A 15,475-nucleotide genomic window follows, 5' to 3' on the forward strand; every position below is an offset into this window, starting at 1 on the left:
CACAAGGAACTCATACAACTCAACATCAAAAAAACAAAAAAACCCCTGGGCTTCCCTGGTGGCTCAGTGGTTGAGAGTCCGCCTGCCGATGCAGGGGACGCGGGTTCGTGCCCCCGTCCGGGAAGATCCTACATGCCGTGGGGCGGCTGGGCCCGTGAGCCATGGCCACTGAGCCTGCGCGTCTGGAGCCTATGCTCTGCAACGGGATAAGCCACAACAGTGAGAGGCCTGTGTACTGCAAAAAAAAAAAAAAAAAAAAGGACAGAGAATCTGAATAGACATTTTTTCAAAGAAGACATGCAGATGGCCTACAGACACATGAAAAGATGCTCATCACTATTCAACAGGGACATGCAAATTGAAACCACAATGAGATATCATCTCACACCTGTCAGAATGGCTATTATCAAAAAGACCATAAAAAACAATTGTTGGTGAGGATGTGGGGAAAATGAAAACAGAACCCTTGTGCACTGTTGGTGGGAATGTAAATTGGTGCAGCCACTATGGAAAACAGTATGGAGGTTCCTCAAAAACTAAAAATAGAACTACCATATCATCCAGCAACTGCATCCCTGGGAATATATCTGGAAAAAACTGAAACACTAATTTGAAAAGATACATGTACCCCAATATTCATAGCATCACTATTTACAATAGTCAAGACATGGAAGCAATCCAAGTGCCCATCAACAGATGTTTGGATTAAGAAGATGTGGTATATATACACATGGACTATTACTCAGCCATAAAAGAAGAATGAAATAGTGCCATTTGCAGCAACATGGATGGACCTAGAGAATATTATGCTTATTTAAATAAGTCGGATGGAGGGCTTCCCTGGTGGCGCAGTGGTTGAGAGTCTGCCTGCCGATGCAAGGGACACAGGTTCGTGCTCCGGTCCAGGAAGATCCCACATGCCACAGAGTGGCTGGGTCCGTGAGCCATGGCCACTGAGCCTGTGCGTCTGGAGCCTGTGCTCTGCAATGGGAGAGGACACAACAGTGAGAGGCCCGTGTACTGCAAAAAAAATAAAAATAAAAAAAAAATAAGTCAGATGGAGAAAGACAAATACTGTATGATATTACTTATATGTGGAATCTAAAAAATAATCCAAATGAATGTATATGCAAATCAGAAACAGACTCATAGATATAGAAAACAAACTTGTGGTTAACAAAGAGGAAAGAGAAGAGGAGAGAGACAAATTGGGGTATTGGATCAACAGATACAAACTACTATATATAAAATAGATAGGCAACAAGGATATACTGTATAGCACAGAGAATTAGAGCCATTATCTTGAAATAAGCTATAATGGAGTATGTGCAAAAAATACTGAATTACTATGCTGTACACCTGAAACTAACATAATATTGTAAATCAAATATGCTTTAAGAAAAAAAGCAAAAAAAGACCATAAATAACAACTGTTGGTGAGGATGTGGAGAAAAGGGAACACTCATGCACTTTTGGTGGGAATATAAATTGGTGCAGCCACTATAGAAAAAAGTGTGGTTCCTCAAAAAATTAAATATAGAACTACCATATGATCCAGCAATTCCACTTCCGGGTATTTATCTGAAGAGAATGCAAACACTAATTTGAAAAGATATATGCAACCCTATGTTCACTGCAGCATTATTTACAATAGCCAAGATAGGGAATCAAATTAAGTGTCCATGGATATGTGAATAGATAAAGAAGATGTGGTGTATAAATATATATAATGGAATATTATTGAGTTATAAAAAAATAAAATCTTGCCATTTACAACAACATGGGTAGACCTACAGGGTATTATACTAAGTGAAATAATTCAGACAAAGAAAGACAAATACCATATGATTTCACTTATATATGGAATCTAATAAACAAAACAAATAAACAAAACAAAAATAGTCATAGATACAGTGAACAAACAGATGGTTGCCAGAAGGAAGTGGGGGTGAGGGGAGGAGAGAAATATGTGAGGGGGATTAAGAGGAACAAACCTCCAGTTACAAAATAAGTGAGCCATGGGTATGAAATGTACAGTATGGAGAATATGATCAATAATAATGTAATATCTTTGGTAACTAGCAGTATTGTGGTGATCATTTTGGAATATATAGAAATAATATATCACTATGTTGTGCACCAGGAACTAACATAGTGTTATAGGTCAATTATACTTCTAAAACAAACAAACAAACAAACAAACTCGTAGAAAAAGAGATCAGATTTGTGGTTACCAGAGGAAGAGGGGTGGGGGAGGCGGAATTGGATGCAGGTAGTGAAAAGGTAAAATCTTCCAGTTATGAGATAAATAAGTACTAAGGATGTAATGTACAACATCATAAATATAATTAACAGTGCTGTATATTATATATGAAAGTTGTTAAGAGAGTAAATCCCAAGAGTTCTCATCACAAGGAAAAATATTTTTTTTCTTTTATTTTGTATCTATATGAGATGATGGATGTTCACTAAATTTACTGTGGTTATCATTTCATTATGTATATAAGTCAAATCATTATGGTGTATACAAACTTATACAGAAAACAAACAAAAACACTGTAAGACATCTTGGAATAAATAAAAGATAGGCAAGACCTTTGAATTAGTCAGGGTAATGCTAGGCTATGCTGTGGTGACACATAATCCCTGAAATCTCCATGTTGTAACACAACACAGAGCTACTTCTTATAACTTATTCAGTTCTTATAACTTAATTACAGTTTTTCTGAGTCAGGTGGCCCTCTGGCACAGCTTTCTTTCAAGAGATGACTCAGCATTCCTGGAAGCTTCCAACTTGTGACAATGCTATCTGTAACATGTGGCCTATTAATGATGGAAAAGGGGGAAAAGGAATGGAGGAGGCCAACTAGCTCTTAATTGCCCAATCACCCTAACTTATCTTCAAGGGAGGTTGGGAAATGTAGAGCTGAACATGGATATTTGGTGATCATTATCAGTCTCTGCCAACAAGTGTAAGATTATTGAAAAGCATAGGGAAAAACTAAGTAAATGGAGTGATATACCATGTTCATGGATGGGAAGGTGGGATAGGATTGGATGAAATTCCAATCAAAATCACTACAAAGATTTATGTGTGTGTTTGTGTATGGCACTTCACGAGTTGATTCCAAAATGTTTATGAAAAACCAAAAGGCCTAGAATAGCTAAGACAATTTTGATGAAAAATATGAGGGGAACGGGCTGACTCTAATAGGTACCAAAACATGTTACGAAAATTATAGGAATTAAAACAGTGTAGTATTATCATAGGAATAAACAAAAATATCAATGAAACTGAATAGAATCCAGAATAGGAATCTAATATTTGATAATGATAGTAGTTCAAATTAGTATGAAAGGGATGAACTAGTCAATAAACAGTGTTAGGGCAATTGGATATTCATATATAAAAAGTTATAATAGATTTTTATGTCACATAATTACCTTGACTAAATTTTAGGTGGATTAAAGAGCTAACGGTTAAACAGTACCATAACAGTATTTGAACAACATATAGGGCTTATTTTCATAATATCAATTTGGGGAAGACTTTCCTAAACATGATGCAAAGACCAGAAGCCATAAAGGAAAATACTGAGTGATTTGACTACATCAAAATTTAAATTTTCTATGTAAAAAATCACCCCATAAACAATATTAAAACCCAGAATTGGGGGAAAATATTTACAACATATATAACAAAAATTAGTATGCAGAATATAAAAAGAACTGCTAACAAATCATAATAGTGGCAAGGGCATGGATTAGTAAATCTCAGAGGGGGTCATTCAAAATCACCAATAAACATGCTCAGATGCATAAGCAATCAGGGAAATGCAAAGTATAACAATATGATGCCATGTTTTGGCCCATCAGATTGGCAGACAGTAAAAGAATAATAACTTCCAGTACAAATGAGAGTGTAAATTGATAAATTCTTTTTGGAGTACCATTTGGCAGTTTCTATCAAAATTTTAAATGTACAGATTCTTTAACCCAGGAATTCAATCTTTAAGAATCTACTCATCAGAAATATACATGTGAACAGAGATATGTGTATGAAATATTCATTGAATCATTGCTTGCAATAGCAATAAAACTGGAAACACCTAAATGTTCATTAATAATGACTGGTTAAATGAATTTCATACCATGGAACATTATGCAGCAATTAAAAAGGGGGAAGAAAATTTTTATGTATTGGTATTTTATGATGTCTAAGATATATTGTTTTGTAAAAAGCCAGTTACAGAACTATGGCATGAGCCAATTTATGTTTTAACAATTATTTGAATGATCACGTACCCTATACTCAGTGTGTCTGTGTGTGTATGTGTCCATGCACAGAAAAATATCTGAAAGAACACAGCAAACAACAGTTTCACATCTGATGAGGAGCGATATTAGAAGTGCTGATGCATGAATATGTCAAAAATGTAGAAAATTCAAAGAAATATAAAGGGAAAAGATTATTCACATAATTGCACAATTCAAAAATAATGTCATCATTTTGTGTGTACTCTTCTAGAGTTCGCACAAACACACATATGCACGTAGACTTCCCTCTCTTTTTTACACAAAATGGGATCATGCTAGATATGTTGTTTCTGTAACTTGCTTTATTTTAAATTAAAAAAAATTTTAAAGTATAGTTGATTTACAATGTTATGTTAGTTTCAGGTGTACAGCTGTAACTTGCTTTTTTTCATTTAACCATATATTGTGGACTTTTCCCCATGGCATTAATTACCTATTTATTTACTTATAAAACATTTATAGGGCTTACTACATTTCAGACACTTTCCCAGATCCCTTGTTCATATATAGTCCATATTATTTTATGTTCTATTAAGACTTTAGTTTCATTGCTGCAGAAGCATTAACTTTTGTGTATGTAACATCAACATTGCTCATACAGAGCAATATCAAAACAGGTATTTTGATATTTGAAGAAGCAGAAGGGAAAGAGTGCCCATCACTGTGATTGAACTGAGATATTTTTCAAAGAACTTTCTATGCAGAGGTTGAGGTTTTTATAGAAAATACCTGCAAAATGTTCTTTTGGTCTGGACCGCATCATGAACAGAAAAACAAGTCAATGACTCTTGTTACAAAACTTTATTTAAATATATACCACGTTCCTGATATGCATCCAAGTAGATTTTCTTACCACAAATAGGATTGTTAGTCGAATATTTATTGTCTGTTCAAGTTATGGCACAAGTAGTGCTTTCCATGCCAGTTCCCTTTGATCAGACCTCCTATGCAGACAGCCTCTGCATCTGTTTGGATCTTCCTTGTCAAGTTCTAAGTCCCAATTGCTGCAGAGATTTACAATATTTCCATGAAGTTTCCATTTCAGCCTGTGATACACCAATCACTATTAGAATATGGGCAAAAAGCCAGTAAATAAAGCTAGTGGTGGAATCCATAACAAATCTTTTCCAACAACAAAAGCTTGAATTTCACATGCCTCCTGAATTTCCTGTGTCTCATGACTAAATTTTAGGTATTCTGAAACAGTTTACTTGATAAATTGTAACTTGGAGAGTATATTGTACTGTTTCTCTTGGGATTAAAACTGAATACTTACAATTAATTGTCTCTTTTAATGGAATTATAGATGTCACTTTTCATCTTGTAGGTTAAAATATCTAAAACCACTAATATCCAGTAATGAGAGGGACTGTGGTCTGATTAATGGGGTACAACTAGAAAATATACGTTCCAGTTTACTAAAAATTCTCTAGCATATGTGCTGTTGCAGTCATGGTGAAGAGAACAGTGACCTGACAATTAGGAAACCCGGCTCGTAATCCTGCCTCTGTCCTTAATCATGTAACAGCAATGTTGCCTCTTATTGAGGGCTTTTCTCTGTGTCAGGCACTTTGTTGAGGGCTTCACATGGATTTTCTCATATTCATTCTTTCAAAAGTCCAATGCAATAGGTACTATCATCATTCCCATTGAACAAACAAGAAAACGGATAACTAGAGAGGAAGGAATAGTTTTCCAAGTGTTACAGCTAATAAGTGGAGGAACCAGGATTCAAAATCCAGGTCTCTTTGTACTCTAATGGATTCATGGTAACTATAATGAAAATAAACATTAGAAACATGAAAAATCCAAGTCTCTCTGATCCCAAACTCAATTCTTAAATAGTAAATTGTCCTGTTTTTCTAGCTTTTAAGGATTTTGGACAAGTTTCTTCCCCTCTCTTGGCCTCAGTTACAGAATGAGGAGATTGGACTAGAAGTAAATGATCTCTTACGATTTCCTCCAGCTCATTCATTTTAGCCATAGTTTCTTCTTTCTACTATATGGTCAAGCCTCATTCCCAAGTCTTTGCCCTTGTATATTGGAGATGTTCAGAAATCTTTTTTTCTGAATAAATGTTTTGCAACTATTTCTTGTGGAGTTTTCTTTCCATATTCTTATTTAATAAAAGAGTATAATTTCCCTTAGGGGTATAATACTGAAATAGAGCTGAAATGGGGGTGTGAGTGGACTGGATGGCTCGCCATCTTGATCTGCTATATCCTGCTGTCACTGGAAAAAAATGCACAACTTAAAAGTTGAGAATTATGTTTTATTCAGCAGACAAAACTGAGGACTTAAGTCCAGGACACAGCATCTCAGATAGCTCTGAGAGACTGCTCTGAAGAGGTAAGGTAAGGGAGGAACCAGGATATATAGGAGTTTTTGCAATACAGACCAGGTAGTCGGAACATCAGAAGATTACTCTAATTAGATGGAAAGATGTACTATGTTCTTGGATTGGAAGAATCAATATTGTGAAAATGACTATACTACCCAAGGCAATCTACAGATTCAATGCAATCCCTATCAAATTACCAATGGCATTTTTCACAGAACTAGAACAAAAAGTTCTCAAATTTGTATGGAAACACAAAAGACCCCAATAGCCAAAGCAATCCTGAGAAAGAAAAATGGAGCTGGAGGAATCAGACTTCCTGACTTTGGACTATTCTACAAAGCTACAGTAATCAAGACAGTATGGTACTGTCTTTGTATGGCACAAAACCAGAAATATTGATCAATGGAACAGGATAGAAAGCCTAGAGGTAAACCCACACACATTTGGTCACCTTAGTTTTGATAAAGGAGGCAAGAATATACAATGGAGAAAAGACAGCCTCTTCAGTAAGTAGTGCTGGGAAAACTGGACAGTTACATGTAAAAGAATGAAATTAGAACACTCCTTAACACCATACACAAAAATAAACTCAAAATGGATTAAAGACCTAAATGTAAGGCCAGACACTATAAAACTCTTAGAGGAAAACATAGGCAGAACACTCTGATATAAATTGCAGCAGTATCTTTTTGGATCCACCTCCTAGAGTAATGAAAATATAAACAAAAATAAATAAATGGGACCTAACTAAATTAAAAGCTTTTGCACAGCAAAGGAAACCATAACCAAAACAAAAAGACAACCCATAGAATGGGAGAAAATATTTGCAAACAAAGCAACAGACAAGGGCTTAATCTCCAAAATATACAAACAGCTCATGCAGCTGAATAACAAAAAAACAAACAACCCAATCAAAAAATGGGCTGGAGCTCTGAATAGACATTTCTCCACAGAAGACATACAGACGGCCAAAAAGCACATGAAAAGATGGCAACATCACTAATTATCAGAGAAATGCAAATCAAAACTACAGTGAGGTATCACCTCACACTGGTCAGAATGGCCATCATAAAAAAGTCTAAAAACAATAAATAATGCTGGAGAGGGTGTGGAGAAAAGAGACCCCTCCTACACTGTTGGTGGGAATGGAAATTGGTACAATCACTGTGGAGGTTCCTTAAAAAACTAAAAATAGAATTACCATATGATCCAGCAATCCCACTCTTGGGCATATATCCAGAGAGAACCATAATCTGAAAGGATACATGCACCCCAGTGTTCACTGAAGCAGTATTTACAATAGCCAAGATATGGAAGTAACCTAAATGTCCAACAACAGAGGAATGGATAAGGAAGATATGGTATATATATACAATGGAATAATATGCAGCCATAAAAAGAATGAAATATTGCCATTTTCAGCAACATGGATGGACCTAGAGATTATCATACTAAGTGAAGTAGGTTAGACAGAGAAAGATAAATATCATATGATATCACTCATATGTGGAATCTAATTTTAAAAAGTGATACAAATGTACTTATTTACAAAACAGAAACAGACTTACAGATATTGAAAACAAACTTATGGTTTCCAAAGGGGAAACCTGTGGGAGAGGGATAAATCAGGAGCTTGGGATGAACACACACACCACTACTGTATATAAGATAGATAACAACAAGGACATACTGTATAGCACAGGGAACTCTACTCAATATTCTCTGATAACTATATGAGAAAAGAATCTAAAAAAGAATAAATATATGATAAGTATAACTGAATCAATTTCCTGTACACCTGAAACTAACACAACATTGTAAATCAACTATACTCCAATAAAATTAAAAATTAAAAAAGATTACTGTTAATTAAAGAAAACCAGATATCTCAAGTTAAGGAATTTAGCACTTTTCTATACATGGGAAGAGATACAAAAATCACAGTTCACTGAACTCATTCCTTTGATATGAACCTTAGCTATCTGGGGCCAGTGTCCTGTGCTTTCTCATCCCAAGTCTCCTCAGGGTGCATTGTCAGGGGTGGATGCAGCAGTTGACTGCTTGATGCCGGGCATCTTGTTTCTATCCTGAGTTCCCTCAGGGCTCACTCTTGGGGCGGCTGTAATATGATGGCTTTATGGCTGCAACATCCTTTGTTTACTGATATGGCAGGCAACATTTTTTTTCACTGATACAGCTAAGGTGTTCCTGCTGTTATACCTACCTGCATACTACTGATGACCCAGAGAGTGAAGGAGACAAAGGAAGGGATGTGGTGGGGCCAGCAGAAGCCACCCCAATACCCTCTCAGGAGAGGCTACTTAGGATCCTATGGCCTGAGCCATAGCTTTAAGATCCCACTCCCAGCTCCACTTAGCTCCCTCAATTCTAAGTATATATTGAACACGTGATATTTCACATTGCCAGGGGATATTATTCCCTTTTCCATTTGTGAGGTAGGCTTATACAGGCAGACTTCCCAGGTTTTACTGAAGAAGATCAACATTTGCTTATTTATAATGCCTGAACCACATTGTAAATGTCATGGTTTTACAACTTACTCTTAGACATCTTGGGGAAAAAACTATCCGCCATAAAATCTTTTGTTCAAGAAGATTGTGGCCAAGTAGTATTAATGAAAAATATCAATCAAGTGTAAGGGTTTTTTTTTTTAACATTTTTATTGGAGTATAATTGCTTTAAAATGGTGTGTTAGTTTCTGCTTTATAACAAAGTGAATCAGTTATACATATACATATATTCCCATATCTCTTCCATCTTGCGTCTCCCTCCCTCTCACCCTCCCTATCCCACCCTTCTAGCTGGTCACAAAGCATCAAGCTGATCTCCCTGTCCTAAGGGGTATTTTTGAATGGCAATTTCACATGGACTTATTGCAGGCAATCTGATAGATGGGTTCTATTATTAGGAAGGAACTGTAGTCCCCAAATAATCTTCAATTTAAGTCAACACACTTTATGCCACACATGTATTCCTGAAAAGTTGTCCTAAACCAGACTTCTGTGAATCCATATCTTCTCCTTTACTTCCACAATAATTTTAGAATTGCTTTATTTTCAATTCAATCTTCATTTGGCAGTGGTTCTACCCTACCTCTCTCTGCCTAGAAGTTAATAGCTTATGCAGCGCTGATATATACCATCAGGGAACTCCTAGGAACTCCTACTTAAAAGCAGCCTGAATTCTTTGGTAAAGCAAAGAACTACTTTGTAATGGGCACAGTCACCCTCCAAAATGTTGTGCTTTATAAATCTAGATCTTATAGAGTGTTCTCTTAAAACAGGATGTGTCTGAATATGGATTAACATCTCAAATCTAGCAGTCAAAAATTATTTTCAGAAGATCTGAAAGACAAAATGATGTTCAAGATTCAGCGTATCTGTCCTTACAATGATCAAATCCAGATTTAGAAAAGGAATGGCATTTTCCTGTAGGCAATTTTTTCCAGTCATAATAAAGATCAATAGAGAGCAGTTTTAAGTTCTGCACAAATCTTCTTGTTGCTATTGCTCAACCAAAGGAAACCACTTTCTGGTACACTGCCCATTTCTGACTTAAAAATTGTAAGCTCCTTAGGGTATAGAACTTAGCTTATATCTAATGCTTTGTAAACTTACCTATCTGTAAAACTTAAATGTTTACATATTATGCAAATAGCTTCCATACCAAACAAAGGTGAATTTCTTCAAAACTTTAGACCATATTTGACCTTAAGAGTCTTATTCCAGGGTATTATTTTGAAAATATATTTCTAATACAAATCAGAAAGGACAATTTCACATCACGTGTGCCAAAGGCACTAACTTTAGGTATCCTACCTATAGTTGACTTCCATTGTAACAACAGTTGCTTTTTACAGCACATACTTGTTAGATGGGTATTGCCTCTCCTATGGTTTTTCTCAGAATAAATTGATAGTGGTTAGAAGTCACCAAGATAATTCTGTGCCAAAGTTCTTCTCAAGTGTAGATAATATTTGCTTTCTTCCTTGATTTACTCCCCCTTCTGTGTGGAACTTCGGACCTGAAAATTTTATGACATTTCCTAATCAGTAAAAGTCCAAATTTGCACAGTACACAAATGCATTCACAAACCTACATACATATTTACACAGATAGAGGTGGTTTGGAATGTTCTAATAATGAAATTTCCCAGACGTGTTTATTTAAAATAAAAATTTAAAATTTTGTGTTTGCAAGTATCAGAATTCAACATGCATTTCTTTTTTATTTAAATAAATTTATATATTTTATTTATTTATTTTTGGCTGTGTTGGTTCTTTGTTGTTGTGCGGGGGCTTTCTCTAGTTGCCGTGAGCGGGGGCTACTCTTCATTGCGGTGTGCGGGCTTTTCATTGCAGTGGCTTCTCTTATTGCGGAGCACGGGCTCTAGGTGCGCGGGTTTCAGTAGTTGTGGCACGCAGGCTCGTATTTGTGGCTCACGGGCTTAGTTGCTCCGCCGCATGTGGGATCTTCCCACACCACGGATCAAACCTGTGTCCCCTGCATTGGCAGGTGGATTCTTAGCCACTGCACCACCAGGGAAGCCCTAACATGCATTTCTTGAACATCTAAAGAAATCTGATTATGAGACAGGAATGTCTCAAACAAACCAAGGGCAGGAATGATACTGGGCCTCAGGAAGGACTTGATTATGGAATGAGAAAGCTCTCAGAAACCAACTTTAGGTTCATCTGGCAGTTCTGTGTCTCATCACTGCTTCTTTCTTTGCAAACTGTCTTTGCTTTCCTAGCCACATGGTAGAAAATATGGCTGTCCATAGCTAAAGAGATTTTGTGTTATGGGTCAGCCACTCAGAAAGTCAAACTCTTTATGAGTCCCAATTCCGAAGAGGGTCAGGAGCATGTCCCTATCCTAGATAGAAACCACCGTGGCCAGAGGAGCATGGTTATGCCGGAGACACATGGCCATGAGACAGGTGTTGTTAGGTGCTAGAGATGGAAGGATGAATAGCAGGGCACCTGCTCTCAAGTTTCTCACTATCTAGGAGACAGAAACAAAATCAGAAAACTTAGATTTCTATGAGATAAGGGCTTTATGAACAGTTTTTGGTGGGGGCGGTACAGAGGGAAAAGTAACTTTGCCCCGTGGAGTTGCCAAAGTGTTAGCAGTTGAAGTAATATTAGAGCTGGGTTTAAAAGGCAGAAAAGAAGGGTCAGGGGAAAAGGGGTGTAGTGATAGCAGAGAGAGGCCAGGAAATTCCGGAAAAAGAAATGGCATATGCAAAGGGCCAAAGAGTTTGAAGATACTGAGAAGTTCATCGTGTCTGAAGAATATAGTGTGAGGTGGGGAGGGAGGTAGAATGATAGATGAAGCCAAAGGGGAACATGTTGGTTTTTGGAGGGTCTCGTTTCATATGCTATGCTGAAGAGTTCAGACTGTATTTAATATGGAAAGGATTTTACGGAGAGAAATGACAAGGTCAGGGCCTTTATTTGTATTTATTTTTTAGGTGAAACTCTACCACCAGTAGGGCAGGCAGATACAGCTCATTAAGATGAAAGAATATAATCTTACTAGTAGTAGATCACAAACATGTTTCAGTGCATACTGAATTAGGAGGAACAATCCAAACCTTTCTAACTGTGCGAACTTGGACAAGTTATTTTATCTCTGTGCTTTAGTTTCCTCAACAAGTTCTTCACCTGTAAAATGGAGAATGATAATAGTACCCACAGGTTGTCTTCAGGTTAAAAGTGTTAATAGAATACTGCCTAGTACATAGTAGGCACTCCACGTGTTACCTGTCATTTCCTTTTCTACTCTCTCTCTCTGCCTTGACCTCAGGGTCCCAAGCTACACCTTGCCACATTTGTTGTAGGCTGGGAATAAATGCCCACTCAAGGGCTTCACTGTTGCTAACTTTGGCGTGTTATTATGCTAAGTGGGTCCCTTCTCATGATATGTAAACACGAGAAGGAATCCATGCACTGGTTTCTGCCTCAATAGGTTAATTGGAATAGAATGAGGAGCCTAGCGTCAGGAAAACTAATTATTAGTAATTAATCTGAAAGAGAATGAGAACAGAGGATTGTGGGAATAGAGAGCAGGCTGTGATCAGTAAGATATTCTGAGATAAAATCAATAAGATATTGTGCTCAACTGAATGAGGGAGCTGAGGAAGTGAGGACTGTAATTTAACATGTATGTAAGCAAAGTGAATAGATCTTTTAATTCCACTGTGTCAACTTCTTTGGCTTAAAAAATCTGTCCACATTTCAATTGACTTATTTGTTCCATCAGTAGCTCTATTTAGATAAAAACAACCGGTATGATCTCCACTCACTATTAGAATTTTTATTTAAAAAATTTTTAAGGACATGTGGCCTTTTGTTTTATTTTTTAATTTATTTTTATTTTTGGCTGCATTGGGTCCTTGTTGTTGCACGTGGGCTTTCTGTAGTTGCGGTGAGCAGGGGCTACTCTTCATTGCGGTGCGTGGGCTTCATTGCGGTGGCTTCTCATGTTGTGGAGCACAGGCTCCAGGTGAGCAGGCTTCAGTAGTTGTGGCGCGTGGGCTTGGTATTTGTGGCTCACAGGCTCTAGAGTACAGGCTCAGTAGTTATGGTCCATGAGTAGCCTTTTTAAAAAATGGAAGTATAGTTGATTAACAATAGTATATCAGTTTCAGGTGTACTACATAGCAAGTCAATATTTTTATAGATTATACTCTATTTAAAGTCATTACAAAATAATGGCTATATTTCCCTGTGCTGCACAATATATCCTTGTTGCTTATCTATTTTAGATTGATACATAGTTTGTATCTCCTATATCCCTATCTTGCCCCTCCCCCATCCCTTTCCCCACTGGTGACCACTAGTTTGTCTTCTATATCTGTGAGCCTGTTTGTCTTTCATTATATCGTTCATTTCTTTCTCTGGCTTATTTCACTACACATAATACCCTCTAGGTCCATCCACGTTGTTGCAAGTGACAGAATTTCATTTTTTTATGGCCGAGTAATATTTCATTGTGTATATATGTACCACATCTTCTTTGTCCTTTCATCTGTTGATGGACATTTAGGTTGCTTCCATGTCTTGGCTATTGTAAATAATGCTGTTATGAATACTGGGATGCATGCATCTTTTTGAATTAGTGTTTTCATTTTCTTTGGATATATACCCAGCAGTGGAATTGCTGGATCATATGGTAGTTCTATTTTTAGTTTCTTAAGGAAACTCCATACTGTTTTCCATAGTGGCTGCACCAATTTACAATCCTAGTAACAATGTACTGGAGTTTGCTTTTCTCCACATCCTCACCAACATTTGTTATTTGTAGACCTTTTGATGATAGCTATGCTGACTGGTGTGAGGAGACATCTCGTTGTTTTGATGTGCATTTCTCTGATGATTAGCAATGGTGAGCATTTTTTTCATATGCCTGTTGGCCATTTGTATATCCTCTTTGGAAAAATATCTATTCTGGTCTTCTGCCCATATTTAAACTGGGTTTCTTTTTGATACTGAGTTGTATGACCTGTTTATGTATTTTGGATATTAACCTCTTGTTGGTCATATTACTTGCAAATATTTTCTCCCATTCCATTGGTTATCTTTTCATTTTGTCAATGGTTTCCTTTGATGTGCAGAAGTTTTCTCATTTGACGTCTCATTTGTTTGTTTGCTTTTGTTTTTCTTGCCTGAGGAGACAGATCCAAAGAAATATTGCTAAGACTGATGTCAAAGAGTGTATTACCTATGTTGTCTTCTAACAGTTTTATATTTTCAGGTCTTACATTTAAGTCCTTAATCCATTTTTAGTTTATTTTTGTATATGGTGTGAGAAAGCAGTCCAGTTTTTCCAACATCATTTGTCAGAGGCTCTCTTTTCCCCATTGTATATTCTTGCCTCTGTTGTTATAATTAACCATATAAATGTGGATTTACTTCTGGGCTCTCTATTCTGTCCCATCGATCTATGTGTCTGTTTTTGTGCCAGTACCATGCTGTTTTGATTACAGTAGCTTTGTAATATAGTTTGAAATCAGGGAGGGTGATACCTACGGCATTGTTCTTTCTCAAGATTGTTTTGACTATTTGGGGTCTTTTGTGTTTCCATACAATTTTTTGTATTATTTGTTCTGGTTCTGTGAAAAATGCTATTATTGGTGGTTTGAAAGGGACTGCACCTAGAGGGTATTATGCTAAGTGAAATAAGGCAGGCAGGAAATACAAATACTGTTTTAATTCACTTATATGTGGAATCTAAAAAACAAAGCAAATGAACAAACAGAAATAGACTTATAGATACAGAGGAAAAACAGGTGGTTGCCAGAGAGGAGGAGGAGTGTGGGGAGGATGAGTGAAATCAGTGAGGGAGATTAAGAGGTACAAATTTCCAGTTACAAAATAAATGAGTCACGGGGATGAGATGTACAGCATGGGGAATATAGTCAATATTTTAATAACTTTGTATGGTGACAGATGGTAACTAGACTTATCATGGTGATCATTTTGTAATCTATAGAAATATTGAATCACATATTGTGTACCTGGAGCTAACATAGTGTAGAATGTCAATTATACTTTAATTAGAAAATAATAAAAATAAGTGAAAATAAGAGAAAAATGCTATGTTGATAACATGAAGAGTAATAGTATTTAATATATATTAGAATGTGAATAGAAAACTAAGAGCTATTATTTCACCTTTTCAAGCTCTACAAATCCTTTGCTGAATTAGTATAGTCTTGAGATTTTTTCCCACACATGAAAAATTTGAATAGAACAATTCACTAATGCTTCTTGAGTAGAAAGTTGTCCATCTC

Source organism: Stenella coeruleoalba (genome assembly GCF_951394435.1).
Source record: "Stenella coeruleoalba genome assembly, chromosome: X".
In the NCBI taxonomy this organism is placed as follows: Eukaryota; Metazoa; Chordata; class Mammalia; order Artiodactyla; family Delphinidae; genus Stenella; species Stenella coeruleoalba.